Raw genomic sequence first — 26,549 nt, 5'->3', positions numbered from 1 at the left:
GGGCAGACTACATATATCTTCAATATGGTTAGGACTCATTATTCTAGGGTTCTTTTTTTTTTAAACTCCACCTTTTGATACATGGCACCATCATTAATTATGTTTTTGACCAGGTGCAGTGGCTCACAACCATAATCCCCGCACTTTGGGAAGCCGAGGTGGAAGGATCACTTGAGGCCAGGAGTTCGAGACCAGTCTGAGCAACACAGCAAGACCCCATTTCCACAAAAAATAGAAAAATTCGCTGGGTGTGGTGGTGTGTGCTTGTCGTCCCAAGCTTCTTGGGAGGCTGAGGCAGGAGGATTTCTTGAGCCCAGGAGTTTGAGGCTACAGTGAGCTATGATCATGCCACTGTACTCCACCCCAGGCAACAGAGGGAGGCCCTGTCTCAAAAAAGTGATTTTGAAGATCAAGTGCAGGAACTATATATGAAAATACATGCATACGTGCCTCTCTGAAAGAGAGAGAGGGAGGGAGGGAGGCTCCCTGGCAACTGATGAGTAATCACTTAACAACATTCAATTGTTTGAGTAACAATGGCAATAATCCCTTATATTTATAATGTTTTCAAAGTGCTTTCACAAATATCATTTGAATGGTAATTTAGCCAGGGTTACAAATCGTTCTTGTTCCCACCAGTGCTCTGAGGATGTTGAGCCCCTAGCTGGGGATTGAGGGTAGAGAAGTAGAGATCTGTGCCCCCCGCTTCTTTGTCTTCCTTTATTTTATTATTTTCACTCATATTATTTCTCCAGCCCCCTTACCCCCAAGTCTCTGTCTCTCTCGTGTTCTTTCTTCGCCCCTCTTGTAGCATACCTCTCAGACTGGGACTTTCAGAACCAGTTATTATTGCAAGCATGTTTGTTTCACTTTAAAATGCCAATTTTTTTTTTCCCGTTTATCGCTGTGTCCCGCATGAAAGCCCCTGAACTTAAGCTTGCCGGCACAGGTTGGCAGTAGAGAAGCCCACTTGGAGTGGATTTGCTAGCCAAAGCCACACTTTCTCCTTTCTTCAGCTGTGTTTCTTATTTCCATTTCTTTGGTTCCCACTCAGGCTGCTGAAACATCTCTAGCCTTTTCCTATTTTAGCACTCCTTCTTTTTGGCCTGCTTTGCCCCACCAGACATGCAGGCTGTCACCAGTCCAACCCATCTGTGTTTTCTGGATACACACTGGGTGCCGATGCTTTGACGGTCGTGTGGGTTCCAGCAAGCCCAAGCGCCAGGCCCCATGGAGCCATCTCCTCCGGGAAGAAGACCAAGACCCCTCTGCCTTTCTTGTCCGAGACTCGTGATCCTCGCCTGCCCTCCAGTTCCAGGGTCTGGTGGGCGCAGCCAGCTTAGGATGCGTAACTAGCTTCTTTTTATACTGACTCAATTAATTTTTATGAAATTGCCGCTTAGGAGACCCTGCTGCCAGCAGCATGGTGGCTTTTTGCAAGCTCGTGCTGGTTCCTGGTTCGCAGCAGCGTCTGCCCCACCGGTGGGAGGTGTCCACCTTGCCCTGGCCGCACTGCAGCTGTGTCCCCGCACAGCCGTCAGAGCTGGGTGCTTTCTGGGGGAGTGCGGTGTAGACATAGGATCACCAGGCTTGGCATCATGGGGCCTGGAGCAGACCCCGGGTCTGGACATGGTGCATCCTCCCTGAGCCGGAATTCCTATGATCTATAAAATCGGATTAAGTGCCAAATAATACCCATCCTAACTGCCTTATTCACTGTGTATGTGGGAAGACCCTGTGGACTTTGAAAGCACTAGAGAGTGTTAGTGTGTTCATTCTTCCAACACGTGTCTACTGGGTACCCCCAGCATGCCAAGCCCACTTCTAGGTTCTGGGGAGAGAACAGTGAAGTAAACCAGCAAAGAAGTCCTTGCGTTCTGGTGGGAGAAAGACAACAGGAGGGTAGGGAAGTAAGTGGACAAGATGATTTCCTCAAGTGTCGAGTGCTCTGAAGCACTGCAGCAGTGGCTGAGGTGGCTTAGAGTGGGTGGCCTGGGCACCACTCGGTATCACTCCTCTCACCCTGGAGTTAGACGCCCTTTCTTGCAAGGAGCTCTCCCTGGTTGTTCCAGGCTAACATAATGATAGCTGGGGTTTGTTGAGTAACTGCTGGGTGCCAAGGACGTCACCATACATTATCTCCAATCCTCATGCTCCTCCATATGCCCGGTGTTACTCTCTCCGTTTCTAAATGAGGACATCTTGGCTCAGCCGCAAGCTATTGCCCAGCATTACAGACTGGCAAGTGGCAGGACTGAGTCTTGCCATCTCTCTCACATCTCCTACCTGCTCCGCCCCTAGGACCTTATGTTCACCTCCCTTCCTGCCTCACTGTGGTCTATGGAAATTATGTTTCCGTGTGTTTCCCCCGTTAGCCTCTGAGCTCCTGAAGGATAGGAACCGTTATCCCTAGCACCTGGAGCTGTGCCGGGCAATTAGCAGGAGCTTATTCCAAGTTTACTGAATTCATAACCAGCCACAGCCGCTTGCTGTGTATACAGATGCCTCATATTTCTACTTAGGAATTCTCAGAAATTTGCTCTGTAAATTGCAACGGGAGCAGTCAAGTTTTATATGCTTGGAGAGGAAATTAGGAAAAAAAATAAAGTGTTTTTCATGTAAAAGAAATCATTTTAGATATGATGCATATCTGTTCAGAGAAGCTATGACTTTTCACAACTTTACAGCAAGCAAGCTGAAATCTATACTTAACAACTGCAAGAAAACCTGGTGGGCAGTTGTACAATCATAGGCAATTGTGTTGGCTTAATGTGAGTGTTCTTGGGAAGGTTGACCATTGTATATCTGGAAAGTCTGTAGCATTTAAAGTCTGCTTCTGTGTATTGATTTTGAGCAAGAAAGGGACAGAATTAAATGATGTGTGTGTGCTGTGCAGTTCTCTAGGAGGCTGGAATTCAAGTCTGGACCACCACCCTCCTCCAGAGGACTGAAATCTGATCACCTGAACAATCATTACTTTAGGCAAAGTGTCACAGCCTTCTGCAGTTGCCTATCAGTGTAGTGAAACTGAGGTCTTGTTCATTGTTAATGGACACCCTTCTTTGCTCATTGACTTGAGTAACACCACCGGCATGTAACAAATGGTAGGGTCCAATTTTAGTGTCACCTGGCTGCTTCAAAAAACACTTAGTGGGGGAAAAAAAAAGACTATATAAGAATTTTGTGCATGTTATAAATGTCATTCCACTTTAGAAAAAGCTGAAGTCCATGTTGATATAAAGAGAGGAAACAAGTCAGGAACAGAATTTGTGTTAGACCTTTGTGGGACTGGGAATGTTGTACAAAACAGAGAAGTTTGTATTGACCAGCAACAGAATATGATTATGGTTCAGAACACCGGGGAAGACTGTTCAAGGTAGGACCAGATACTGGGTTCAGCTAGTTGAGAGTGTCAGTAAACTCAGCCATTTGTTTTTCATTCATTCAGAGCCAGATATTGTGCACGTGCTAAGTGTGAAATAAATGCAGCCGTGGTGAGGGCATCACAGAGTGCCGCCTCGCAGACTGCGAACGCCCGGCAGGGCGGCTGGGCCTAGTAGGCACGAGCACTCTAAATGTTGTACCCTGTCTTGTGGGCAGAACTGTGTCCCCCCAGATTCGTATGTTGACTCCCCAACCCCTAGTACGTCAGAGTGTGACTGTATTTGGAGACGGGGCCTTCAAAGAGGTAAGTTAAAATGAGGTCATTAGGGCGGGCCCTAGTCCAGTCTGGGGAGTGGTGTCCTCATCCGAAGAGGAGTGAGGACACAGACACACTGGGAGAGAGGTGTGGAGAGAGGCCTCAGATGAAGCCAGCCTGTCATCTCTCATCTGGGGCTACAACCCCCACGGGACAAGGGCGAGACAGGCCCAGAGAAGCGCGGGCCTGGCAGAGGCGAGCCGGCGAGCAGGGCTGGGGCCGAGCCTAGGTGGGCCCACTCGGACCCCACGCGGCTGTACCCCGCGTTGCCCGTCAGCCGTTGCCCGTCAGCCGTTGCCCGTCAGCCGCAGGGCCTCCCCTGCCAGACGGAAGGTCACGCCAGGGAGGGGGCCGTGAAGGCACAGAGGTGTCGGTGCAGGGTGCACAGGAAAAGGCGGGCAGACAGAATAAAGAGCCGCCGCAGGTGCGGGTCTGACGGTGCTGGAGACGGCATGCGGAGCCCCGGGAAGCGCGTGGCTCTCCACGCGAGAAAACAGATGTGGGGCCTCTTGTGGGCTGAGCCGTGCCCCCTCCAGTTCGTAGTTGGGCGAAGTCCCAACTCCAGTGCCGCAGAATGTGACCGTATTTGGAACAGGGTCTTTAAAGAGGGGAGCTGCAGTAAACCGAGGTCACCAGGCTGGGCCTGGCCCCCTGACTGGCGTCCCTGTTGGGAGAGGCGATCAGGAGGGACAGAGCACATGCAGACACGGGGACACGCCGGCCAGGGAGAGGCCTCAGAGGAAACCACCCCTGCCCACACCTGGCCTCAGGCTTCCAGCACTGTGAGAAAACACCTTTCTATTGTTTAAGCGCCCCAGCCTGTAGTGCTTTGCTGCGGGAGCCCTTGCAAACCAGCGCGCCCTTGCGCAGTGCCCGGCCTGGTGGGCTGAGCGCCGTGCACGCTCTCGCCGCCTGTCGGGCGCACTGGGCACGCGGCGCGGTGGCGGATGAGCGGTGGCGGGTGACGGTGGGGCTCTCTCTGCAGGACTCTGGTCTGTGAAGGAAGTGGAAGGAAGTGGCGTTGTTGGTGTGCTTGCGGTCTGGGTGTTCACCTGGGGTCATTTCATAGGTGTCTGACAGTTATCATTCTTTGTCATTATGATTCTGTCTATATATTCATTGCCCAACATTTCATTTTATTTAAAAAATACAGTTCAAGTTTCTCGGCTCTCATGTGTTGAATATTTCTGTTAGCTCTTCTTATACAGTAGTCCGCCCTTATCTGTGTTTTGCTTTCCTTGGGTTTAGTTACCCACAGTCAACCACAGTTGGAAAATATTAAATGAGAAATTCCAGAAATAAATAATTGTTGTTTTCGGGTTTTTTGGTTTGTTTGTTTGTTTGTTTTTGAGACAGAGTCTCACTCTGTTTCCCCCACGAGGGTGCTGTGGCATCAGCCTAGCTCACAGCAACCTCAGACTCCTGGGCTCAAGCGATCCTCCTGCCTCAACCTCCCGAGTAGCTGGGACTACAGGCATGCACCACCATGCCCGGCTAATTTTTATATATATATATATATTTTTTTTTTGGTTGGCCAATTAATTTCTTTCTATTTTTTGTAGAGACGGGGTCACTCTTGCTCAGGCTGGTTTCGAACTCCTGACCTTGAGCAATCCTCCTGCCTCGGCCTCCCAGAGAGCTAGGATTACAGGCGTAAGCCACCACACCCGGCCCAATTGTTGTTTTCAGTTGCACACCATTCTGAGTAGCGTGATGAAATCTCGTGCTGTTCTGCTTGGGATGTGGGTCCTCCCTTGGTGCAGCCTCTCCAGGCTGCCTGTGCTCCCTGCCCGCGGGTCCTTGTAGTCATCTCGGTTATCAGATCCACTTTTGTGGTGGTGCAGTGCCAGTGCCCAAGTCAGTGCCTTATTTTATGTATTAATGGCCCCAAAGCATGAGAGTAGTGATCCTGCATGGTGTTATAATGTTCTGTCTGATGATTAGTTATCATTGATCTCTAACTGTGCCTAATTTATACATTAAACATCACCATAGGTATGTATATGTAGGAAAAAACATAGTACATATATGGTTTGGTACTGCCCTCTGTGTCAGGCGTCCACTGGGGTTCTTGGAATGTATCCCCCATGGAGAAGGGGGTCTACTGTGCAGATTGGGGCCTCCTCCAGATGCCTTTTTTCTCTCGGTTTGACCAACTCCTTTCGTTCTGTTAAAACTCAGCCACTAGCATTACCTGGACCGAAAAGCCTGTCCTGCCCTCCAGTCTAATCGCAGGCCCTCTCCGGGGCCTGCCTCCTTGCATGCACTTGCCTTAGAGTCGGGTCTGTGTCTGCCTAGGCCTGCCTCTCCGCCACCCAGCACAGTCTCTGGTGTGGAAGATCCTCTTACTAGTGCTTGCTGAGTGAACAAATGATCCAATATATCATTTTCCTGAAAGCCACTCATTCAAAATGATTGATTCTTTTGGTGGTTTGTTTAAATTTTGATGAAGTATATATACTAAAATTTGTGATTTTAACCATTTTTTAGTGTACAAATGTAGTGTCATTAATTACATTCACAAAGTTGTGCAACCATCACCACTATATATTTTCAATTTTTTTTTCATCTCCCCAAACACAAACTCTACTCATGAAACAATAACTCCCTATTTCTCTCACCTCCCAGACCCCGGTAACCTCTAATCTACTTTCTGTAGCAAGTCTCTATGAATCTGCCTATTCTAGATATTTTGTATAAGTGGCATCATACAGTGCTTGTCTTTTTGTGACTGGCTTATTTCACTCAGTATAACGTTTTCAAGTTCTGTCCCTGTTGTAGTACATCAGAACTTTGTTTTTATGGCTAATATTTCATTGTGTGGACAGAACACATTTTGTCCATAGACACTTGGGTTGTTTCCATCTTTTGGCTATTGTGAATAATGCTTGTTTATACAAATACCTCTTCAAGCCCCCGTTTTCAATTCGTGTGGATGTACAGCTAGGAGTGGAATTGCTGGTAATTCTATGTATAACTTTTTGAGGAAACGCCAAACTGTTTTTCACAACGGCTGTACCATTTTACATTCCTACCAGCAATATAGAAGCATTCTAATTTCTGCAAATCCTTGCCAATGCTTGTTATTTTCAATTTTTTTGATTATAGGCATTCTAGTATGTGTAAAGGAGTATCTCATTGTGGCTTTAATTAGCATTTCCGTAATGGCTAGTGATGTTGAGCATCTTTTTGTGTACTTACTGGCCATTTGCATATCTTCTTGGAGAAACATCTATTTAAGTTCTCTGCACATTTTTAAACTGGTTTATCTTTTTGTTATTGAACAAAATGGTTAAAATTTGAAAGAACAACGTATGCTACTTAAAAGGGTAGACCTCTGCTAATACTTGGCTTTCTATAATAGGAAGCTTATTCTCTGACAGTTCTAGATTGACAATGTTATTTTAATCGTCTGTTCCTCTCCCCTCTTGCTTTCTTGGCTTTCTTCTGCTTTTTTTCTTGTATTCACATTTTAGATTAAACTTCAAATGGCATTCAAATAAAGAATCAAACTGCAGACTTTCACTTTGGAAAATGCAACAGCTCGAGTGACTGTCCCCTTCAAGTGCATTTGAAAAATTAGAGAACTAGACTGGCAGTTTGTATTACATGACTGTTTTTTTTTGAGTCAGGATCTTGCTGTGCCACCCCAGCTAGAGTGCAGTGGCGTCATCATAGCTCACTGCAACTGCAACTCCTGGGCTCAAGTGATCCTCCTGCCTCAGCCTCCCAAGTAGCTGGGACTACAGGCCACTACACCTGTCTAATTTTTCAATATTTTTATAGAGATGGGGTCTCACTCTTGCTCAGGATCGCCCTCAAGCGATCCTCCTCCCTCAGCCTCCCAAAGTGCTACGATTACAGGCGTGAGCCACTACACCTGGTCACGTGACTATTCTTAAAAAGTGATAATGTTTTATAAGCATACTCTGAACAGCATTTTCCAATGTATTAATATTTTGGTGTGGGGGGTTGAAGCAGGCTTTGAATGTGGAGAGGCACATGTTTTCTTGGGCAGATTTGAATATTCAGTGAAATGATTCAGTTGATGGCCCAGTTGCAACTGACTCTCTGAACTGTAGTGGAAATTTCCTGGGGAGGGTGCAGCCGCCCCAGGGACAGGTACTGGGAAAGGCTGTGGCCCCAGCCCTGGGCTCCATGGAACTGCTCCTGGGGCTGCCATCAACAGCTGTGGGCCAGAGGTTTCTCATCCTTTGTGGAATTTGGAATGAAGAATTTCCAGGGGGGTTTAGAAAGCTGTTCTAAGAGAGTAAAATGGTATCGGGGGAGGTGGGATACACTTTTGCTCTGACTGCTAGAATATGTAGTAGTGCTGACCTTGAATACAACTATTTTTTTTTTTTGTTTTAAAAAGTTCATTAAGAAAAAATTCTATAACCTTTAGGTCCAAAACCAGTTTAATTTATCTTTTTTTAGTTTGTCCAAAACTACTATTTTCTTATTTTAAATATCCTGCCTCTTTTTGTGAAGGATTTTTGGTATGTTCTCATACTTGAGTAAGTTTTTTGGAATTATTAACAAATGTATAATTTTTTTTCTTTTTTACTAAAAGATGGCACTTTCCCCTGCTTCTTCTCTTTAAAAAAAAAATCTTTCTTTCATGAGGTATCATTGACATACAATAATCTGAAGGTATTTAAATGAACAATTTGATAAGTTTTGACATATGTGTCTGTCCATGAAACCATAACTACAATCAAGATAATGAAGGTATTCGTTGTCCCCTGAAGTTTTTTTGTGCCCCATTGTCAGCCCTCCCCCGGCCCCTCCCTCCAACCACCGACCTGTCACCATTGATTAGTTTGCATTTTGTGTAATTTTGTATAAGTGGAACCATATTCTCTGTCTTCTGGCTTCTTTCACCTAGAATGACTGCTTTGATCCTTATCTGTCTTGCTTGTATCAGTGTTAATATGTTTTTATTGTAGCGTACCATTGTGTGAACACCCCACCTTTTGTTTATCCATTTCCTTGTTGGTGGACATTTGGGCTGTTTCTTTTGGCTGTTACAAATACAGCTGCTTTGAATGTTTGTGTCTGTGTGTTTGTATGGATGTAGGCTTTCATTTCTCTTGGGTGAATACTTAGGTGTGGAATGGCTGGATCCAACAGTGGGCATGTTTAGCTGTTAGCAAAGTGGCCGCACCATTTTACACTCCCACAGCCATGTAAGCCGTGTGTCAGAGAGCAGCTCCACAAGCTCACCCACACTTGGGATGGTCCGGCTTCTTCTTTTTTTTTTCCCCCCCAGACCTTCTAATAGGTATTAGGTGATAGCTCTTTTCAGTTTTAATTTGTATTTCCCTAATTTGCCATCTGTATATCTTCTTTATGAAGCCTCTGTTCAGGTCTTTTTGCCTCATTTAGAAATTATGTTAGTCATTTTCTTATTGAGTTTTGGAGTATTTCATATATTCTGGATACAAGTTCTTTTTTTTTTTTTTTTTGAGACAGAGTCTCGCTTTCTTGCCCAGGCTAGAGTGAGTGCCGTGGCGTCAGCCTAGCTCACAGCAACCTCAAACTCCTGGGCTCAAGCGATCCTCCTGCCTCAGCCTCCAAGTAGCTGGGACTACAGGCATGTGCCACCATGCCCGGCTAATTTTTTTTTTATATTATATATATATTAGTTGGCCAATTAATTTCTTTCTATTTTTATGGTAGAGACGGGGTCTTGCTCAGGCTGGTTTTGAACTCCTGACCTTGAGCAATCCGCCCGCCTCGGCCTCCCAGAGTGAGTGCTAGGATTACAGGCGTGAGCCACCGCGCCCGGCCTGGATACAAGTTCTTTATCAGATATATGATTTGCAGATATTTTCCCTTGTTCTGGGGCTTGTCTTCACTCTCTTAACAGTGTCTTTTGAAAAGCAGAAGTTCTTCATTTTGATGAAGTCCAGTTTGTCGTTTTTTTCTTTTATGGATTAGGACTTTGCTGTCATATTTGAGATCTTTGACTAGCCAAAGTCACAAAGACTTTCTTCTAAGTTTTCTTTTAGAAGTTTTATAGTTTTAGGTCTTACATGTAGGTCTGTGATCCATTTTGAGTTAATGTTTGTATATGGTGCAAGGTATGGACTGAAGTTCATATGAGTTTGTGTGTGTGTCTATGTATGCATACTCGTGCCAGCATAATTTGTTGAAAAGATTGTCCTTTCTCCACTGAATTACCTTTGTACCTTTGTCAAAAATCAGTTGCCCATATATGAATTGGTCTGTTTCTTAGCTCTGTTCTGTTCCATTGACGTACTTATACCATTACTGCATTGTCTTGATTACTGTAACTTTATAATAAAGTCAGGTAGTGTAGGTCTTTCAACTTTATTCTTTCTTAAAGTCTTTTTGGGTATTCTAGGTCCTTTGCATTTTTATATACATTTTAGGATCTGCTTTTGAATTTCTACAAAATTTCTGCTAGGATATTGATTGAGGTTTCATTGAATTTATAGATTAGATTTTTCTGTAGAGAAAAATTGTTATTTCAACAATAATAATTAGTCTTCCAACTTTTTGACACAGCCTCTCTCTTTATTCATTTAGGTCTTCTTTGAGTTCTCTCTCTATTCATTTAGGTCTTCTTTGATTTCTCTCAGCATTGTTCTTTGAGAGTAAAAGCAATGTTATTTTTTAGTATATCTGTAACATCCTTTTTCATATTTATCCCTAAGCATTTCATATTTTTTATACTATAAATAGTTCCAATCGTTTGTGCAAGTATATAGAAATCCAATTGATTTTTGTTTGTTGATTTTCTCTCTTGCAATGTTGATAAACTCACTTATTAATTCTAGTAGCTTTTTTGTAGATTCTGTCATATTTCAAGTTGGACAACCATGTCATCTGTGAAAAAAGGCAGGTTTACTAATTCTTTTCTCATGTGGATAGCTTGTATTTCTTTTCTTTTTTTGCCCCGACAATATTGGATAGTGTGATGTTTGTTGTGGGTGTTCTATAGATACCCTTCAGATTGAGGAAATTCTTTTCTATTCCTTTACTGAGTTGTTATGGGGAATGGACATTGGATTTTGTCAAACGCTTTTTCTGCATCTATTGACATGATTACATAGTTTTTCTTTTTTTAGCCTGTTAATATGTATCACATTGATTTTTGAATGTTAAACCACCCTTGCATTCCTGGGATAAGCTTATGAATAGGTCATGATATATTCTCTTTTACAAAATAAGACTTTGATTTACTAAAATTTTAAGAAATTTTGCAATTACTTTTATGAGGGTTTTCTTTTTTGTAATATAGTTGTCTGATTTTGATATTAGAGTAATTCTGGCCTAATAGATGAGTTGAGAAATATTTCTTCCTCTTCCATTACCTAGAAGAGTTTGTGTAAAATTAGTATTATTTCTTCCTGAAATGTTTGGTAGAATTCACCAGTGAAGTTATCAGTGAAGCTATCTGTGTAAAGGTTTTTAGCTACAAATTCAGTTCCTTTAATAGGGCTATTTAGATGGTCTATTTCTTTTTGTATGAGCTTTGGCAGTGTTTTTCTTCTTTCAGAGAATTTTTGCATTTTATCTAAGTTACTGAATTTGTTGGCGTAAAGTTTTTTCCCTTATTATCCTTTTACCATCTGTAGATCTGTTGTGATGTCACTTCTCTTATTCTTGATAGTGCTATTTTGTGTCCTTTCTTTTTTCCTGATCAATTTGACTATAGGTTTGTCGATTTTATTGATTTCTCAAAGAATTAGCTTTTCATTTCATTAATTTTGCCTCCCTCCCCCCTCCCCATGTCATTGATTCTGCTCTCATATATATTTCTTCCTTTTCTCTACTTACTTTGGGTTTATTAAGGTAGATGCTAAGGTCATTTCTCCTCCTCTTCTCCTTTCTTCTCTTCTAATATAGGTGTTTAGTGGTATAAGTTTCTTTTTAAGCTGCATCCCACAAATTTTGATATGCTGTCTGTGTTTTCATGTTCATTGAGTTCAAAATACTTTCTTATTTCCCTTTCTATCTAATTTGAGTTCATTGTTGTGAAAGGTGGAAGGTCTGTGTCTAAGTTCACTTTCTTGCATATAGACATCTACTTGTTCGAATGCCATTTGCTGAAAATACTGTCCTTTCTCCTTTGTCAAAGATTAGTTGACTGCGTTTGTGTGTATCTGTTCTGTTCCATTGATCTGTATGTCTGTTCTTTTACAAACAGCATGCTGTCTTGATTGCTGTAGCTTTATAGTAAGTCTTAAAGTCAGAGAGTGCCAGTTCCCCAAGTTTGTTGCTCTTCTTCAGTATTGCGTTGGCTATACTGGCTCTTTTGCTTTTTCCATATAAACTTTAGAATCACTTTGTTGATATTCACAAAATAGCTTGCTGGAATTCTGATTAGGACTACATTGAATCTATAGATACAGTTGGGGAGAATTGATATCATAATAGTATTGACTATTCTAATCTGTGAACATGGAATCTCTCTCCTTTTCTTTAGATCTTCTTTAATTTCTTTCATCATAATTTTATAGTTCTTTGCATATAGGCCCTATACTTATTTTTTTAGATTTATACATAATTATTTTGCTTTGGTACCATTATAAATGGCATTGTTTTTATTTTTTTTATTTATTTATTTATTTTGAGACAAAGTCTCACTTTGTTGCCTGGGCTAGAGTGCCATGACGTCAGCCTACCGCACAGCAATGTCAGACTCCTGGGCGCAAGCAATCCTCCTGCCTCAGCCTCCTATGTAGTTGGGACTACAGGCACGCACCACTATGTTCGGCTAATTTTTTTCTATATATTTTTAGTTGGCCAATTAATTTCTTTCTGTTTTTAGTAGAGATGAGGTCTCGCTCTTGCTCAGGCTGGTTTCGAACTCCTGACCTCGAGTAATCCGCCCGCTTCGGTCTCCCAGAGTGCTAGGATTACAGGCGTGAGCCACTGTGCCCGACCAGCATTGTGTTTTTAATTTCAAATTCCAATTGTTCATCTTTGGTCTATAGAAAAGTAATTGGCTTTTGCATGTTAATCTCGTATTGTGCAACCATGTTGAGGTTTTTTTGATTTTGGGAGAATTTTTACATAGACATTAATGTCAAAGACAGTTTTGTTTCTTCCTGATTGTTATACCTTTTATTTCCTTTTCTGGTCTTATTGCACTAGCTATGACTTGAAATGCAATGTTGAATAGGAGTGGTGACAGGGAACTTCCTTGCTTTGGTCTCAGTCTTAGGGAGAAAACATCCAGTTTCTCACCATTAAGTATGTTGTTAAGTATAAGGTTTTTTGTAGATACCCTCTATCAAGTTATGGAAGTTCTCCTGTATTCCCCCATTTGCCAGATTTTCTCTTTATCACTGGTTTTAAGCAATTTGACTTTCATCTGCCTTGGTGTAATTTTCGTGTTTCTTGTGCTTGGAATTCAGGGGGCTACTTGATCTGTGGCTGTATAATTTTCATCAAATTTGGAAAATTTTCAACTATTATGTCTTCAGTTATTTTTGTTCTTCCCTGTCTTTTTTAGGGACTCGAGTTACATAGATATTAGGACACTTGATGTTGTCTTACAAGCTCCTTGGTGCTCTATGCACCTCCCCCCACCCCCGCCCCATTTTCTCTCCGTAGTTCATCTTGGATAGTTTTTGTTGCTGTTCCTTCATATTTACTGATCTTTTCAGATAATCTCATCCAGTATATTAGAGTTTTCATACCTAGAAGTGCGACTTATTTTTAGTGTGTATCTTCCATGTCTCAACATATTCAGTCTTTTTCTCTAGCTTCTTGAACATGTACGATAGTTATAGTAACTAATTATCCTTGTGTACCAATTCTATCATCTGTAATTTCTGGGCAACTTTTGCTTGGTTGATGCTTTTCCTTATTATAGGTCAACTTTTGTGCTTCTTTGAATGCCTGGTAGTTTTTTATTAGATGCCAGGCTTTGTGAATTTTACTTTATTGGGTGCTGGATATTTTTGTATTCCCATAAATATTTTGAGCATTGTTCCTGGATGTGGTTATGTTACCTGGAAACATTTTTTTTTTTTTGAGACAGAGTCTCGCTTTGTTGCCCAGGCTAGAGTGAGTGCCGTGGCGTCAGCCTGGCTCACAGCAACCTCAAACTCCTGGGCTCGAGTGATCCTTCTGCCTCAGCCTCCCGGGTAGCTGGGACTACAGGCATGCGCCACCATGCCCGGCTAATTTTTTTTTTATATGTATATCAGTTGGCCAATTAATTTCTTTCTATTTATAGTAGAGACGGGGTCTCGCTCTTGCTCAGGCTGGTTTTGAACTCCTGACCTTGAGCAATCCACCCGCCTCGGCCTCCCAAGAGCTAGGATTACAGGCGTGAGCCACAGCGCCCGGCCTCTGGAAACATTTTGATCCTTTCGGATCTTAAGCTTGTTAGGGAGGACCAGAGTTAGCATTTAGTCTCGGGCAACATCCTCTGAGTTCTCCACCCTCCGCAGGGCTGTGGATGATGAGGTTTTCCACTGTGGCTGGTGGTGACAGGAACTGTTTCCAGACCTGGTTGAGCTCTGGTGATAGGTTTCCCTAATTTGGGGGGATAACTGTTTCCCAAGCCTTGGGTAATTTCCTCACACTTAGATGCTGCTAAATACTTAACCTGAAGACTTGGGTGGGGGTGGGGGTGGGCATGGGGGAAAGGTTCCCTGTGGATCTCTGCAGTTTCCCCTCTTGGCAGTGCTCTCTTCTCCATACTCTGCTCTGTGAACCCTGATCATCTTGGCTGCCCTGGGCTTCCAGCTCCGTCTCCTCCACCTGAGTTCTTCCTCCCTGGGAACTCTCTGGGCTGCATCCTGGGGCAATCATAGGGTTTACCTCTTTGTTTAGCATCTTGCTGTGATCGCTGACCCTCGCTGTCTAATGTCCAATGTCTTGCAAGTCATTGTTTAATATAGTTTGTCTGTTCCTTTTAAATGTTTAAGGTAGGATGATAAGTCCAGTTCCTGTTATACCAGCTTGGCTGGAAGCAGAAGTTGATGGCACTTTTTAAAAAGTGGTTACAGAATGTCAATAAAAAAGGATAAAAAAAAAAGTAGTTTTACAGTAATAGCAATTACAAAAAAGGAATGCGGATGGGAGGTTAGAACTCAAACTTTTCTTTAGATTTTAGATCCTACCCTTAGAATGTTGTATTTCTACTTTTTGATAGGAACCTAAAGGATATGTTCTGCAACAAAAACCTAGATATTTTCATTCTTAAATGTCATCTATAAGCCAAACATATCTAATGCATTATTCCAAAGAAGGACTGCCAGCTTCAGTGTGTTTTAGAAAGTTTTATCTTGGAAAACTAGTTACCTGGCTTTAGTCCCATTGGTGGTTTTAAACCATTCAAACTGTGCTTTTCTGATTTTCTTAACCATGAAAGGACAGGCTCTCATGCAAGGGAATACTGTCTGAGACTAATCAAAATGATTAAGTCTATAAGACAGCTGGTTTTATGCATAGTATAACCATATGTACTTCAAATACAAAAAAAAATTATACCTTTGGAAGTTAATAGAAAAAAATTAAGATAAGAATAGTTTTTATTTTATTCTTTTTGAAGAAAGATTTTTTTTATTTTTTTTGAGACAGAATCTTGCTTTGTTGCCCAGACTAGAGTAAGTGCCGTGGCATCAGCCTAGCTCACAGCAACCTCAAACTCCTGGGCTCAAGCAATCCTGCTGCCTCAGCCTCCCGAGTAGCTGGGACTACAGGCATGCGCCACCATGCCCGGCTAATTTTTCCTATATATATTAGTTGGCTAATTAATCTCTTTCTATTTATAGTAGAGATGGGGTCTTGCTCTTGCTCAGGCTGGTTTAGAACTCCTGACCTCGAGCAATCCACCTGCCTCGGCCTCCCAGAGTGCTAGGATTACAGGCATGAACCACCGCGCCTGGCCTGATGAAAGATTTTGAAATCATGGTATCAAATAAAATATTGTCAAAGCTATCTTTTTAGATACTTTTTGTTAAGTCAGCTTATGAACTGACATCTCATCTAGACGTAACAAGTGAATGTTGTAATAATGTCAATGCAAAATAAAAATTTTGACTAACAGTTTTAGATCTTTTTCAAGTTTTACCTTTATGCTCATTATTTTGTCTGCTCTGCCCTTCCCCACTTCCATAATTGTCATCTTTCCTTTCATGGTTAGGATTTGGAAATCTTGTGTGACTTTTAGGGAATGTTATTAAAACGCTGTAGTCTTTTTTCCTCTCATCCCAGCTGTCCCTGAGCCTGGATGGACACCCAGCCTGCAGTGCAAAAGGAGTTTTATTTTCTGCTCTGTTCAGGAGTTTTATTTTCTGCTCAACTGCAGCATCTCTTGTTTGCTTTATAACCATAAAGTGGAGGGGGAAATTAACAACCTTAAAGCGCCCAGGGCTTTAAGTTCCTGACAGAAACAAGATTACTTCTGCAAAGGTAGGGGTGTGCATGTGTGCATATGTATGTGTGCATGTTTGTAGTATGTAATAAACATTCCACAGACCAAGGGCTCCCAGGGTTCCATGGGAAGTCCTTGTTGGCCTGATAACTGTGGTTAGAGACACTGAAATGAGAGCACAGTGTAGTTCCAGATAAAGTGGTTAACAGATGTCCTAAATACTCAGAGAATTTCATGGCTGGTCTTTCCATAGATGATTGTTCTTATTCTTCCTGTTTTGTTTTCAACTGTAATTCACAAATTGAAACTAGTAATTGGCCTGAAGTTCTGTTGTTCTTTCCTCACCTGTGTTTGCTCCTGGTTTGTCTAGTCCTCGTGTTATTTTTTGCTGAGCTTGTGATTTGGCACGTGAGCGTTGGGGTGGGATGAGGACTGGCTATCCACTCTCTCTGCGCCCTGCATTTCCATTATGGTTATTTGTTGGCCAGTGTCTCCCTGCTGGACCCGGTGGCCTAAGATTGGGAAGGTCACAGGGTTGACTGTGTTGCCCAGCACTGGTCTGGCCCGGAAGAATACTCAGTAAGATTTTACTGAATTGATCTGGAAGTTTTTAGCTTCGAACACCATGTCATCTAAGGTAAACAATGTCACGTGTTGCTTCTTAGGGTGATTTTGTGTATTTTCTCTAGTCTTCACCACCACTGTTACACAAGCTAAGATTTGTTAAAGATTCTTTATACCATTTCTTTCCCGATTCGAGAAGCTCTGCTGATGTTCTTTTAATAAATAGGCAATGGCAGCGTTTTTTATATCAGTCAAGGGCTTTTGTAGAATTCGTTCCCAATTATATTGAGCTTCATTTGAGACACATTTTTTTGAGATGGGGTTGAATCTTGCAATTTTCTATGAAACGGTAAACATTAGAGTCAGAACAGGTTCAGCCCAGGGATGAGCAGGATTTAGGGTTCCTGACTGACCCAGATGATCAGAGGAGAACTGGGAGTCTGAGAATAGAAATAACGCTGGGGCCCTTGGGCTGGGAGTGAAGCAGAGCTGGGCATCCGACTGTAGCGCTGAAATCCAGGTCTTAAAATGACAGAGGCTGTGTTGCTTGTTCGCACTCATTGTTATATTTCTTTTGCTATCGGATATAATAGAATGGTTCAGAGTTTGACAATATAGCATAACTGTTCTGCAAACAGTGTATAATATGGAAAGCCAGCTCTTTTCTACCGCCCCCCATAAGGTCTTGCTCTGTCACCCAGGCTGAAGTGCAGTGGCATCATCATAGCTCTTTGTAGCCTCGAACTCCTGGGCTCAAGTGATCTTCCTGCCTCAGCTTTCTGAGTAGCTGGGACTTACAGGCATGTGCCATCATACCCTGCTAATTTATTTTATTTTTTGTAGAGACATGGTCTCACTGTGTTGCCCAGGCTGCTCTTGAATCACTGGTCTTGAACTCCTGGCCTCAAGCAATCCTCCTACCTTGGCCTCCCAAAGTGCTGGGATTACAGGCAGGAGCCATGATGTCTAGCCTTTACTTGTCATTTGGATGGAAAACACATTTGGTAAAGAGAGCCTAGGCTTATAGCTAGCCTTTGGCTTGCCACTTTCTGGCTTTGTGACCTTGGATGAGGTGGACCACAGACCTAAGTTCTCTGACCTCACCTGGGACTTGGGGACAACACCTTAGTGATAGGATTGTTGTATGGACTGGACATAAGGCACTACAAGGCATAAGCTCTGACACATGGTGGGTGAATCAAGGGTAGCTGTTATTGTTTTGATGTTATCCTTATTTTAAATAATTAAAGGACAGAGAGTAAGAACATCTCAAGATAAAGGGGTCAGATTCTAAGTTAACCTTTTAAAATTAATAGGCCCCCTTGACCACCAGGAACGTTATTCAGACAACAACAGCGTCTCAGTATTACCAAGAGATTTATAGAGTCAAGAGCCTGTTTTCATCTGTACATAATGAGGTAATTATATGAATGAAGAAAAAAGTACACTTCCCTCTCCTTTTAAATAGAATAAAACAGACAAGTTATTATAGACTTTTTGTGCCATTGGTTTTTACAGTAAAAAACGAATTAAGCTTAAAACACATAGCCATAAATAAGCTACATGGGGACCTAGTAAAGACAGAGATGCGAAGTCATCTACCTGAAACTCAGGAGGAAGCCGCGTGCGGTGGGCTCTCCCGGGAGTCAAGGTGGGCGTGGAGGCCAAGGGCTGCACTGCTCGGCCCACCCTTTTGCCACTAATCACGCGCCACCAGGTGGGGGGCTCGTATCTACCAAACTGTATTTTCTTTTAGGGCTAACATCACGATTCTTCAGCTTGGCTGGAGACACTGCAGAGGCAGAAATGCTCAAGCACCGTGTAATGCTCGCAGAATTTGTTCCATAACTGTCGTTAATCATTAATTTCCCTGAAGGCCAATGTTTGCTTTTTGCTGTTATAAACAATAATATTCACAGCAATAGACTATAACACTAAAGTACAGTTTGTGCTGAGCACCTGTCTGCCGTCGTCATGTTAGATGTTCCAAATACACCAACACTTATCCCCACAAGACCGTCAGAGGCAGGCGGTGTCACTCCTGCAGTGGTCAAGTCATTTCCCAAGGTCAGGCAGCTAGTAAGTGACAGATCCAGGAATCGAATCCTGCCCAGTTTGAGTCCCACATCAGCGCGCTCTGCATCGTACTTTGCTACCTCTGAAGCCCCAGAACCCAGACAGGTCAGTGCAGGTGACCCTTCGCGGACGAGTTTTCTGAACCGTGTTTGGCCCTTGACAGAATGCCTGGAGTTGCAGTCTGTAGCCCCGAGAAGCTCCGCCGCTGGCAGGGGACGCAGAGGAGCTGCCAGAGCAGTTGGCCGGGGAGGCGTCTGCGTTAAATGCCTCGCATCACTGCAGGTTCAGTTCTTCCTCCGATTAAATCTTGTCTGCGCCTTTGCCCGTGGAGTCAGGGTGTGCAAGGTGATCGTTATCTGCGAGACGGCCACTCGATACTGAGACAGGGACACCCCGCCACACATACACAGTTGCGCACTGTCGGGTGTAAGTGGATCAGGAAATGAGCAGGTGTCCCAGCCCCAGCCAGTAGTCAGTCCTGCAGAAGTTTTAAAAACCCAAGAGGTGGAAGTACAGAGAATATTGTCTTTTTCAGACCTCCCTCTAACACTGCAAAGTGAAGTGAGAATTGACAAGCACGTGAAAACTTTGAGGGGCAAAAAAGGTAAAAAGGCTCAATTATTGCTATTGTTGTAATGACCTCCATAGATGCACTTTAGAGGTACGGGAACTGTACTTTAAAATAAATAACTTGTTAAGGTTTTTTTTTTTTTTGTGCTGCACTCCCAATCTAGTGAGATTTTCTTTGCTGAAATTCAGACGAAATTTCCCATCATGTGCTGTGGAATGCAGAGAAATGTTTCGAGGTTGGAAGTGGTTTGTGTTGTTTAAACCAGGCTTTGGTTTTGTTTTTCATTATGCAGATCAGTTTTTTTTTTTTTTCCCTCAGCTGAATTGAAGTGCAAAGTCATTTGAACAACACTGGTCTTTTCTGTACACAAGAAGGTTAAGAACTTCAGACAGCGCACGCTGCTGCCAAGAAGTCTCCCAGTCGTATTCTTGAGATTAATTACCTGCAGAAACAGAAGTGAGGAAGCCCATTATGGGTTAAAGCAATGATTCTGGCAGGATTTGAAAAGCACTAGGATTATGTCGTGGGGGAAACTTAAGCAAATCTCACGAATGGAGGCTCTCCTAAGCAGATCCGACATTTCAGTTTTTATCCACTTACATTTGAAGAGAGATATTGAGATGTTTGGGAGGTTTTTCTGTTAAAATATTAAAATTAGACTTTTCCCCATTCAAATTTGGAAGTATAGTTAAAAGAATCTGATTTATGCAGTTTTATTAAAGCCATGTCTGTCTATCTAGCTGTCCGCCCATCCATCCACCCACCCAGGCCACAGTGATGCTATTTGAAAACATAAATTTTTCAAATGCAGGGAGCAGGCCAGTCTTGTCTTACTCTGTGTGTTGTTATGCAATATTGATCTGAAAATTGCAAGGTTGAACTTCAGAGGCTGACTTTTTCCTCTTTAGTACAGTGCTGACAACCACAGTTAACATGCTGAGGTCTCATGAGTGTGTATGTCCTCTTTCAAAGCTGCCGTCTACATGAACAAACCAACAACATCATAGAAATGCGTGATTCTATGCTACAGATTCTTTCATAACTTAAACACGTGTTATTAATAAAACACTAATCTCTAATTAATCAGTGCTCATTTGCATAACAATGTTCACACAGCACATAGGAATTTTGAAGGAAATGTTAAACTTGAATTTACTTTGGTAATTTTTACTGGTAATGATAATGACAATAGTTTAATTATAGCTTACATTTACTTATACATGCACTATGTGCAAAAAGATATTCTAAGTGCTTTATATATATTAACTCATGTAATGTTACAACATACCTATGAAGTGGATACTGTTGTTTTCCCTATTTTACAGGTGGAGAAATTGAGGCACATAGAGATTAAATAATTTGCCCTAGGTCACAGATCTGGGATTTGAACCCAGGTAGTTTGACTCCAGAGTCCATTCTCTTAAGGACTAGAGCATATGCTACTTTTGTTGGTATTTTCCCACATGAGCTTAGCTCTCGAATGTCTTACTAGAACCCTCCCTGCCTTCCTCCTGAGGCCAGAGACCTTCGCAGTTAGTCTCCCACAGCGACGACTGTCACACAGACCTGCCCCTCCCTTCTTTTGTTCATATGTTAGAAGATGTCATTGGGCTGTTTGTTTGCTCCTCAGAGGGAAGACAGATATAAAAGACCTTTTAATCCTTCTAATTTCTCTCTTCCAGTTGGCTTGTCATTATGAAGTGGGCCTTACCTATTCTCCTATCCGGGTCAAAGGATAAATGGAGAAATCGCACAGAACTTCTGTCCATTCACAGAAAGTTATATAGCACTTAAGGATGGTCTCTTTCCAAAGAGCAATAAGTATTCCATTTTCATTGAAATATTTGTCTGCTAAGATCACATAGTATGATAGCAACCGACCCCAACAAGCAAAAATAATAACTCCCAAATTGGCAAAACCAATAGGTAGAAATTATCTCGCTTGAATGCTCATAAAGTTTTTTTATATGTTAACATTCAACAAAACTCGTTTTTGAGACAGTTTTATGTGTTTTAACACAGTATAGATTCACGTAACTACCTCCCCCAAGGATGCAGAACATTGCTGGCACCCTCCGGAATTCCCTTCTGCTGTGTCCCTACCCAGCCCCGGCAACCACTGATCCACTCTCTTTCACTGCAGTTTTGTCTTTTGGAGAATATCATATACATGGGATCGTACAGTAGTATGTCACCCTTTGAGGCAGGCTTCTTTCGCTCAGTAGAATGCCTGTGAGACCCATCCACGTTGTTGTTGCGTATCAGCCATTCATTCCTTTTCATCACTGAGTACTGTTCCATTGTATGGACGGACCACAGTTTACACACTGGGTTGATTCCAGTTTACCAAGTCTGAATAGAGCCACTATAAACATTGGTATACAGGTTTTCATATGAATGTGTGTTCATTTTTCCAGAGTAAATACCTAAGGATTGCTAGGTCATATGAGAAGTGCATGTTTAACTTTATAAGAAAAAGCTAAACTGTTTTCCAGAGGGGCTTGTGTGCCCACCAGCAATGCAGGAGGATTTCATTTTCTCCATATTCTCACTACACTCGGTTTTGTCAGTATTTTTTATTTTAACCATCTTCATAGGCGTGTAGTGGTATCTCTTTGTGGTTTTAATTTACATTTCCATAATGACGAATGATACCGAGCAGCTTTTCATGTGCCTGTTTATCATCTGTGTAACCTCTTTGGTGAGGCGTCTCTTCAAGTCTTTTGCCTATTTTTCTCGTGCCTATTTTTTAGTTAGGTTGTTTTCTCATTGTTGAATTTTAAGTTCTTTGTATGTCTCAATCAACAAAGAGAGACAAAAAAAAAAAAAAAAAGAAGCCATATACATATACACACCAGTACCTCCTAACAAACAATGTGGATCCCACATTAGGAACATAAAAGATGGTATATTTAGTTCTAGGAGGGTAGGAGTGTGAGAAATGGATATTTGCAAGTTGTTCTTGTTTCGTAGTTTGATTTCTTTAAAGGGGTATGCCTAGGACATAATCTTTTAAAAGACTTAATCTTTTCTTCATAAGAGCTTAGCAGTTTTAGATGTACATAGGTACTTAATAAGTACTTTTGGTTAACAGATATTAATATCTGTTCTCTCTCAGAAGTGTCATAGACACACTTGAAAAATATTTCTATATATGAAACAATTACTTATAACTTAGGAAGTAAGAGGCTGCATTTAGGGGCAAGAAAGAATTATAGCCAGTAAGCAGAAGTTACAGGATGGCAGCCTTCAATTTCAAAAGCTACTTACTATTATCTGAATATTCCATATGTTTTCATATTTATATATTTTTGTTTAACTTGTTTCTTTTGCCTAGAATGTCATTCTTCTTGCTTTTCTACCTGGTGAATTTTTTTTATCTAGTACTGTTCACTTTCTCCCAAGAGTCTGGGTTTGCATCTTATATAATTTCTCTTTAGGCTAAAGAATTTCCTTTAGCATTTCTTGTAGTACAGATCTTCTGGTGGTGAATTCTTTCAGTTTTTGTAATTCTGAAAATATCTTTTTTGCTGTTATTCTTGGAAGATATTTTGCTGGATATAGAATTCTGGGTTAAATTTTTTCTCATCCAGTACTTAAAAGATACTGTTACTGTCTTCTGGTCTCCCTGGTTTATGATGAGAACTTCGTTGTTAATGAGATCGTTGTTGCCTTATATTTATATGTTGTTTTTCTCTTGCTGCTTTCAATATGTGCTCTGTATGTTTGGTTTTTTAACAGTTTGACTATGATGTACATTGGGGTGGGCTTCTTTGCATTTATTTTGGTCTTTGATTAGCATTTTGTAATTGTACATTTCTGCCCATCACATTTGGTATATTTGGGCTATTATTTTTCAGATAATTTTTCTGCCTTGTTCTCTTTTACTTTTCTCCTTCTGGTATTGCAATTAAATGTATGTTGGACCATTTGATATCATCTAATAAGTCCCCAAGGCTCTGTTAACTTTATTTTCAATCTTTCTCTCTGTGTCTTCACCTTGGATGCTTTCTGTTGATCTCTTTTCAGGTTTACTTCCTCCTCCTCTGTTATGTGCATTTGGCTAAGTTCATCCAGTGAATTTTTATTACAGAAATTGTATTTTTTAGTTCTAGAATTTCCATTTGGTTTTTTTTTTTTTTCATTGTTTCTGTTCCTCTGCTGAGACTTCTCATTTCTCTACTGAAATTTTCATTTGTTGAAGAAATGTTTGTTTTACTTACTGAGGATAATTATAATATCCATTTTAAAATCCTTCTCTGTTAATTCCAATATTTTGTTCATTTTGGAGTTGGACTCCATTTATTTTCTTTTCACTTGAGAATGTGTTTTATTTCTTGATTCTCTAGTATGCTGGGTGATTTTGAATTGTGTCCTGGACATTGAACGTTGTGTTGTAGAGATTGTGTTGTTATTTTGCTCTGATGAGGGTCATTTCCTTTGGTTTAGTAAGTGCTCTTCGTGGCTGGGCTGAACTGCAAACTGCTGCTTGGTCAGCAGCTGCAGCCTCAGTACTGATCTTTTGTATTTAGCTGGAGCGCTCAAGTCTGTTCCATGTGTGTGTGATTCACGGCTCATCCACACACACAGATGCGAATAGATGGGGTTTGGGGAACCCTCTCTTGCTTTTTCCCTTCTGGGCTTTTCCCAGTCTCTTCAGCATCCAGTTTTCTTGACTTCACTGTTTTTGGTTTCTTAGGACAAAAAACCCCTCAGTGTTTTCCAAGTGTGCCCTCAGCACCACTGTGTCATCACTTAGCCACAGGCTAAGAACCATGAAAAAGGAAATTTACTTGTACAGTTCCCTCTCTGCCCTCCTCCAAGTGAGTGTGAGCTCCCCACCAGTCTGAGTGTGAGCTCCCACCAGAGCCCAAGTGTGAGCTCCCACCAGAGCCCAAGTGTGAGCTCCCACCAGAACCCAAGTGTGAGCTCCCACCAGAACCCAAGTGTGAGCTCCCACCAGAGCCCAAGTGTGAGCTCCCACCAGAGCCCAAGTGTGAGCTCCCACCAGAGCCCAAGTGTGAGCTCCCACCAGAGCCCAAGTGTGAGGTCCCACCAGAGCCCAAGTGTGAGCTCCCACCAGAGCCCAAGTGTGAGCTCCCACCAGAACCCAAGTGTGAGCTCCCACCAGAACCCAAGTGTGAGCTCCCACCAGAGCCCAAGTGTGAGCTCCCACCAGAGCCCAAGTGTGAGCTCCCACCAGAGCCCAAGTGTGAGCTCCCACCAGAGCCCAAGTGTGAGCTCCCACCAGAGCCCAAGTGTGAGCTCCCACCAGAGCCCAAGTATGAGCTCCCACCAGAGCCCAAGTGTGAGCTCCCACCAGTCTGAGCGTGAGCTCTCACCAGAACCTGAGTGTAAGCTCCCGCCAGAGCCCGAGTGTGAGCTCCCACCAGAGCCCGAGTGTGAGCTCCCACCAGAGCCCAAGTGTGAGCTCCCACCAGAGCCCAAGTGTGAGCTCCCACCAGAGCCCAAGTGTGAGCTCCCACCAGAGCCCAAGTGTGAGCTCCCACCAGAGCCCAAGTGTGAGCTCCCACCAGAGCCCAAGTGTGAGCTCCCACCAGAGCCCAAGTGTGAGCTCCCACCAGAACCCAAGTGTGAGCTCCCACCAGAACCCAAGTGTGAGCTCCCACCAGAACCCAAGTGTGAGCTCCCACCAGAGCCCAAGTGTGAGCTCCCACCAGAGCCCAAGTGTGAGCTCCCACCAGAGCCCAAGTGTGAGCACCCACCAGAGCCCAAGTGTGAGCTCCCACCAGAGCCCAAGTGTGATCTCCCACCAGAGCCCAAGTGTGAGCTCCCACCAGAGCCCAAGTGTGAGCTCCCACCAGAGCCCAAGTGTGAGCTCCCACCAGAGCCCAAGTGTGAGCTCCCACCAGAGCCCAAGTCAGCTCCCACCAGAGCCCAAGTGTGAGCTCCCACCAGAACCCAAGTGTGAGCTCCCACCAGAACCCAAGTGTGAGCTCCCACCAGAGCCCAAGTGTGAGCTCCCACCAGAGCCCAAGTGTGAGCTCCCACCAGAACCCAAGTGTGAGCTCCCACCAGAGCCCAAGTGTGAGCTCCCACCAGAGCCCAAGTGTGAGCTCCCACCAGAGCCCAAGTGTGAGCTCCCACCAGAGCCCAAGTGTGAGCTCCCACCAGAGCCCAAGTGTGAGCTCCCACCAGAGCCCAAGTGTGAGCTCCCACCAGAGCCCAAGTGTGAGCTCCCACCAGAGCCCAAGTGTGAGCTCCCACCAGAACCCAAGTGTGAGCTCCCACCAGTCTGAGCGTGAGCTCTCACCAGAACCTGAGTGTAAGCTCCCGCCAGAGCCCAAGTGTGAGCTCCCCACCAGAGTCTGAGTGTGAACCCCCACCAAAACCTGAGTGTGAGCTCCACACTAGAGTCTTCATGCTTCTATTCACTCTTCAGTACCTTCAGGGAGTTGTTTTTTCTAGGCTTACTAATTTTTTTCTGCACAGGAGATGCTGTCTAGTAGGGTCTTAGTCTGCCATGCCCGGAAGCAGAAGTGACTCTATGACGCTTACCTTTCGTTTCAGAGAGGTAGACATAAACCGACAAGATGATTATAGTTTATAATATATGCTGTGGAATAAATAAGGTTGATGAGATAGCAACCACTTTAGATAAGATTTTTAGGAAAGTTCTTTTAAAAGAACTCCTATTTGAGTTGATACCTAAAGAACAAGACAAATTTGGTCATGTTAAAAGCTGGCTGAGAAATGTTTTGAGCAAAGGCAACAGCAGATACAAAAGCCCTAAGATGGGAGAGAGACACCAGTATGGCTGGAACAGAGTGACCGAAGGAAAGGATGGTGTGAAATGAAGTTGGAGAGACAGATCATAGAGAGCCTTGTAGACCCCTAAAAGCAGCTGGGAGCTGTGATTCTGTACAAGAAAATGTGATTGGCATAGCTGTAAGCACAGCTTACCAAACAGATTTGACCACTCATGCAGCTTTGTCCTTAAAAACCTTGACTGATGGGTGTGTAGCCTTGTGGCTATAGGACCTACCTGTCCGCTAGTGTCTTTGGCACAAAAGCGAGGAGACCCTGCAGAATGGATTTCTGCAATGTGTGGGAAGTTGACAAAGACATTCTAAGATCTCTTCTACCTCTGAGGTTCTCTGATGTCATGGAAAACAAGTTGGCCTAAACATAGAAAAATATAATGCCCAGTAAGACCACAGTTTACAAGTGAAAAGCACAAATGTGGAGAATGAAAAGACTACCAGTAGAATGTTGAGTTGTAATTCTATGTGGCAAAAAATTTCCCACAA

At 42.9% G+C, this 26,549-nt stretch overlaps 1 protein-coding gene across 3 annotated transcripts in view; it reads left to right on the top strand.

The window, feature by feature from the left end:
• The window catches only part of EML1 (EMAP like 1), a 174,191-nt gene that overhangs the window by 71,902 nt on the left and 75,740 nt on the right, over nt 1-26,549 (top strand). The gene's annotated exons all lie outside the window — the stretch shown is intronic.

Source organism: Microcebus murinus, chromosome 6 (assembly GCF_040939455.1).
Source record: "Microcebus murinus isolate Inina chromosome 6, M.murinus_Inina_mat1.0, whole genome shotgun sequence".
NCBI lineage: Eukaryota > Metazoa > Chordata > Mammalia > Primates > Cheirogaleidae > Microcebus > Microcebus murinus.
This window is presented reverse-complemented; position numbering and strand designations above follow the sequence as displayed.